At 38.3% G+C, this 6,336-nt stretch overlaps 1 protein-coding gene across 3 annotated transcripts in view; it reads right to left on the reverse strand.

Annotated features, from left to right (window-relative positions):
* The window catches only part of HDX (highly divergent homeobox), a 198,459-nt gene extending 192,656 nt beyond the window's left edge, over positions 1-5,803 (reverse strand). For all 3 annotated transcript variants that reach the window (XM_011952935.1, XM_011952937.1, XM_011952936.1), the window contains exon 1: positions 5,666-5,803. The gene's annotated coding sequence lies outside the window, so the exon portion shown is untranslated. The remainder of the gene's footprint in view (positions 1-5,665) is intronic.
* Between the last annotated feature and the right edge of the window lie 533 nt (positions 5,804-6,336).

Raw genomic sequence — 6,336 nt, forward strand, 5'->3', positions numbered from 1 at the left:
TATATTCAAAAATAAATTCATGTGGCTATACTTTTGTCTTAGAATAATAAGGAGGAGTCAAGACTGAGCATTCTAATACCTAAGGTAATACTTCCCACTAATACCGAATATATTTCTTCTTCCACATTTTACAATGCCTGGATCTCTTCCAGTTGTTGCTTTGTTGAGGGGTGATATGGTTTCACTCTGTGTCCCCACCCAAGTCTCATCTAGAATTGTAATCCTCACATGTGGAGGGAGTAACCTGGTGGAAAATGACTGGATCGTGGGAGCCATTTCCCCCATGATGTTCTCATGCTCATGAGTGAGATGGTGTAAAAGTGTTTGGCAGTTCCCACCTCACTCTTTCTCTCTCCTGCTGCCATGTAAGAGGTGCCTTGCATTTCTTTCAACTTCCACCATGATTGTAAGTTTCCTGAGGCCTTCCCAGCCATTTGGAACTGTGAGTCAATTAAATGTCTTTTCTTTATAAATTACCCATTCTGGAGAAGTTCTTTATAGCAGTGTAGAAACAGATTAATACAAGGGGATTTCAACACAACAAATTTTCGGTCTATGAAAGGGCAAAGCTATTTTGAAAATGTGTCTCAGATGATTACTTTCTTAAATAACACAGCTATTCCATCCATAAAACATTCAATAGGTATACTAATCTAATCAAATAAGAAAATATTGAATCATTAAATTAGCATATTAGAAAAGTTATATAATAATATAATCTACTTTTTTAATAAAATCCACTCAGGAAGTGCTTTCAACATTGGTTGGTTTGACAGTAAGAAAGAATATGGGTCTATGTGCCTTCTGCCAGTGAAGCCATTGGAGGTCAGCACAATGAACCCTTTCCCCTAAACTTCAGACTTTATTTATTTAAAGAATGTCATCTCCACTGAGGAAAGAAAAAAGGGAAATATTACTCAGAAGGAGTATATTATTATACTAGAGGCTCAGAAGGAGAAAAGAAACTAGGAGCTTAGAAGGAGAAAAGAAACTAGGAGGAAAATATACATGTCGTATGTGTGTGTGTGTGTGTGTGTGTGTGTATGAATTTATGTATACACATGTGTGTATGCGTGTGTGTGTATATATATATATATATATATATGAATACATACATTTTTTGAAAAACAATGAAGACAGGTCTCACTCTAGCTCCTTAACCTATACCTAGTAGCTTAACAGGTGAGCATGCAGTGTCTAGAATAACACCTGCTCTCAAATCCTGGCTTTGCCACTTAGTAGTATATGACTCTGAATGAGCACCATACACTAATACTTGCCTAATTACAAAAGTGCTTAGTGGGAGTATATAAGCCACATGTTTGCATTACTGTTTTTAGAAGCTTGAAAGAAACTGTCCCTAACTCCAAGGGAAAAGGGGTTAAGGAGATAGTTTGCTAAATTTTGCCACCCTGACAAATAATAGGCTTAAAGATTCTAAGGATCAACCCAAACACACATATGTCTACTTGTGAAACAACAGGATAATTTTTGTGAAACAAAAGGTAAGACAGATATTGTTCTAGATTTCTTTACAGATGGAAGATGTAAGGTGAAGCATTTAATTGACTGACAGTATAATTTCATGTATCCAGTTGCCTTATACCTAGATCTCTGGTTTAACCCAGGCAATTTTGCTACTAGTTGGCACAAGAATGACCCCATTTGGACAGACAGGTTTCAACTTATTTCCTTAAAATTTCATGGACACTGGAAAGGTATTACGATATCAGTGATAGCTTCTGAATATGCCAGCATCTCGAGTTCCCTTCTTATGCATAATATATCTGTAGAATTATCAATATTTGCTTCTAAACTAGTGTACCTAGATATAGTGTACTCAATGCAAGTATATTAAGAAACCACCAATTTCAGTTTTAGCTCACTGACTCCACAATAAAATAAAAATCAACAATTCAAATTTTATGTATTCTGTTGGAGATTGCACTATAAAAATGCAATTCCCTCTGGAAGTATGATACAATTTTAAAAGCAGAAGGCAATAAATGTTTTTAAAATGTATTTTATGCAAAGTTTCATGCCGTATTTTTTCAATCAAGACTGAGAGGGTGTGTTTTAATAAAATATCTAAAACAAATGTAAGTATACACCATTTATTTGGGTAATCTTACAAATCTCTAACTTCGTAGAATTAATATGGTGTTTATGAAATGCACGTGCACACACACACACACACACACGTCTCAGATTCCAGAGATTTAGATCCTAGCTAAAGCTCTGCCAAAAGTTCATTATATTGACCTTAGTCAAGCACAACTTGGTGATTACAAGTCAAACCCATGATTGAGTCTTGACTGTGACATGCAATAGCTGTATGGACCTGGGCAAATCAACTGCTTTGAAATATGTTTTCTCGTTTGTAAAATGGGAAATAATACTATACACTCTTTCATATAGATTTTGTGATGTTTAAATGCAATAAGATATATAAAGTTTTTAGCACAATGTCCGGCACTAAGTGCTTAATAAATATTAGTGCTTATTAATGCTAGTAAAGTACCTCACTCTTTGGCCTTCAGATTCTTTACTTGTAAAATAAGGGGATTGGCTTATCATTATAAAATCTCCCCCAACTCAAACTCTACAACTTAAATGAGAAAACCCAATGTCATCCTCCCAGATAGAAATTGTAAAACAAGCTTTAAAAATATATGTCACACTCATTTTTTTTTCGTATTTTATTTTGAGCTCTCTAAACAGCATATTTCTAAGCACCACATTCTACCCAGAGTTGCTTAAGTTTCATCAGTTTTCTCTATTGATTTATATGTAAATGTCTAGGAAAGTCGCAATTACTATGAAAGCTGGCTACAAGTTAAAACAGCTTTGAGGAGTTTCATATAATGTAGGTAATCAGAGAAACGGTCAAAGAATTTTCCCTTATAATAGATAACTTTCATGGTTCACTTGCAATTATCTACAATAATGATGTTCTAATTTACAGGTTACAACACCCTTCTGACTGCTTTTAATCCATGTTTCTACATCAAAAAACTTTATGTGATATTGAGATGGTACCTCAAAGTGAGGCAGGAGCCAAAGTGAAATATGTGAAAAACCTCTGTATTAAACCATAATCACACTGTCATTCAAGTAAAACTTGAGCTCTGCAAAACAGTGCAATTTGAAGCCTAAGGGATAGGAAAGTGACAACCAATATATAATAGCAATTATAACAGTCATCACAATGGTCATCTCTGATTCAACAGATGTACACATGAAAACTACCAGGAATAGTCAATATAAGATAGTAATTGTAGATAAAATGTAATAAAAAAAGAGGAATTTGTATATTTTTAAAGATACATGATACGATGTCACCAAAGAGAAGTATAGAACAATGGAATACCTCTTTATTTAGTATTTTTCAAACTGAGAAAATTACAGACAGAACCGCTTCTGGAATAGTGTTCCCTCCCTTGATCTTGTTTATGAGGACATGATATATTTGAAGGCCACCCAGTAAATAGAGATCTCTGTAATTCCTTTCCTCTGACTTACATTCAGGTTTATTTAGTCATTGGAGGGTCTCTTGCCTGACCAACGATGAATAAGCTTTCACATGTGCACAGTTCTTTCTATAAAAATACTGTTTCATTTCCAAAGAAATTGTTTTCTGGGGAAAAAAAGAACATAAACAGCTACAGCTATTTTGATTATTCAGTTGGGTGCTACGGACAGATAATAAAGAAATAGATGGCATGGTCCCAACCCTTAAGGAAGGGTTTAAAATCCGGTTGAGGATTCCAGTCTAACACACACACACACACACACACATACACACACACACACCAACAACAACAACAAAAGAGACAATACAAAGCAACCCACAAGCAAGTGACAAAGACAAGAATTAATGTGGGAATTCCAGGAAAAGTGAGGTCAGTAACATTTGGGTTAGATTAATTTGGAAGGCACTTGTGGAGGGGTGCAATTTGAGTTGAGTTTCCAAAGCGAGTAATATGTGAATTATGTAGAAGAGAGGGCATCCTAGGTGAAGGGAATAGTACTAGTATAAGGAGAAAAGTTATACAGGTAGATTGTTCTCCCTAACTGAACATTAAAGAGAGTTGAGCACTGAAGAATAAAGGAAAATAAGACTCCTGTATTACAATGAGGTCAGATTATGAAGTTCTTTGAAATTCGAGTGGAATTAGGCTTGAAACAATAGGAAATAAGGAACCAAGAATATGTTGGTTAAAGAAAGAGATTTGTTGGAAAAAGTGTTCACAGACCACTAAGGATGTGGGGCACAGGTGAAGACTGCCTAGGAAGCTCCTACAGTGACTAGATGAGTGGTGATAAGAATTTAGATTGTAAAGGAGGAAGTGTGCGAAGTCTTTCAAAGAAAAATTTACCAGTACTTGATAATCTCTTAACTATGAGAAATAGAGAAAAATCCAGATTCCTCTGTAAAATTGTCAAGAGTCTATGATCAGACTGTGAAGGGCAATTAATAACAATACTGTACAATCTATTCATCAAGAATAGACAGGTAGGTTGTTCTTCACTGTTCCTCACAACTGCTGAGTAATAAAAGCCTTAATATAAGTAATGTAACAGCGTTCCCAATGAAGGAGTGAAGGAAAGGGTCTCTCAAAATAATGTTTGAGTTCAGTAATTCTAGCAGAGACATAGAGGAAGAAGATGGACTTAGCACCAAACGTGAAATGGAGGCTAAAGATTTATAAGAGATTGTCCCAAGAAGAGAAAAAGACCAGAAAGGAAAATTTCTTACTCTGAGCCTCCACAATGGACTTCATTCTGAGTCTTTCCAAAGAATTTAGGGTTCAAAATCATTGTCACCCCAAATCAGAGCTCCTTTAAGATTAAAATTTAGATTCATTTGAATAATTAGTGTTCATTTTTCCAAACAGTTTCTTATCTGATAAACTTCTATTCCACAAATTCTTCTAGAATTCATTCTGTTATTCAACATCTAATACCTGGAAATTTAGAATTTGCCTTCGCAAATTTATAAGGCTCATTTTGAAGCTGGATTTACTCAGTAGGCCAGTTTAAACTAAATGGCAGATCCCTCATCATCAACTGGTGCTTGAAACATCACAAGGTCTGGGATGTTCCCTGGGTCTCTACTTTCCAAATTCAGCCCAGAAATGGCTCAGCTCCACCTCTTCCAGTGAAACCGAAACAGCGCCTGTGCAAACTCCACGCCTATTCTCCTCACAGTGACCCACCCCGCCCCCACCAAGGTGCTAATGCGCAGGCGCAGCGCTCTCAGTGCCTTTGAGTAGGGCTGTGAGAAATCTACTGTCCAGTGAAATCTAGAAGTGATAGAATTCAATCCCTCCTTTCTTCGGAGGCAGAGGCGCTACTTCCTTCTACTACCCGTCCAGAAGTGCGTCCCAAACGTCGCTCTCTCTCGGAGCAAGGTCTTTCGCAATCCCCATTGTATCCCTATCCGCAGCTCGTTTCTAATCTCACTCAGCCGCCAGGCTTCGCTAGGAGGATAGGGGCACTTCGCTCCCTAGGATCCCCACCAGTTTTTTGGCTGCCTGTTTAGGCCACGGAACCTATGGACCCCCCCCCACCCCCAACCTCGCCCCAAACTAGGAAAAGCATTATCCCGGTGCTTTGCCCGCCCTCCTTCGCCCTTCACACCCACTCAGTGTTGAGTGCTTACCTCGGGTGTGGTGCAGTTACGAAAGCAATCAGCGGAACCCAGATCAGGCCACTGCTGGGGCAGGCGGATTCAGCGAGATTTTTCCTGGGTCTCCACTGCCGCTTCAGACAATGAAATCAGCGTGTCCGATCATCAATTCTCATCATGATCGTGACGTCACAAAAGACAGCGGCCAATAGGAGCCTGCGATCAGCTCAGGACAGTCCCTGGCCTCAGCCCAGAACCTAAGAGTTGGGAGGGGGGAAGAGAGATGGCTGCCTGCAACTGGGCTGCCTTTTCCTCGCACAAATCAGCTACATCCACGGCCAGGGCTCTCTATACCTTCCTGAATAGCTGTGAACACCGAGCACCCCTGTAACTATAGTGGTTACATGCCAGCCATTTGAGCAGGTGCTGCCTGGCCTTCCAACTTGAAATTGGGTTTTCACAAAATTGTTACATGCTGCCAAAACCAAATGATAGCATAAAGAAATACAGTCCTTTGTGGTCGGTGTTTGATTGACAGGTAAATACTCAAGTTTCACTAAAATCAATAAGGTGTCCATTGAGACTTTAAAATTTTACAGTAAAAGCAAGTGTACTGTTATACGTGACTGGTTGGCTCTGATGACTGAGGAGAGAAACTATGGTTTTTATGCATCCAACCTCTATTCCCAGTCTGCCAGAAGCTA

This window comes from Colobus angolensis, unplaced genomic scaffold (assembly GCF_000951035.1).
Source record: "Colobus angolensis palliatus isolate OR3802 unplaced genomic scaffold, Cang.pa_1.0 Scaffold351, whole genome shotgun sequence".
NCBI lineage: Eukaryota > Metazoa > Chordata > Mammalia > Primates > Cercopithecidae > Colobus > Colobus angolensis.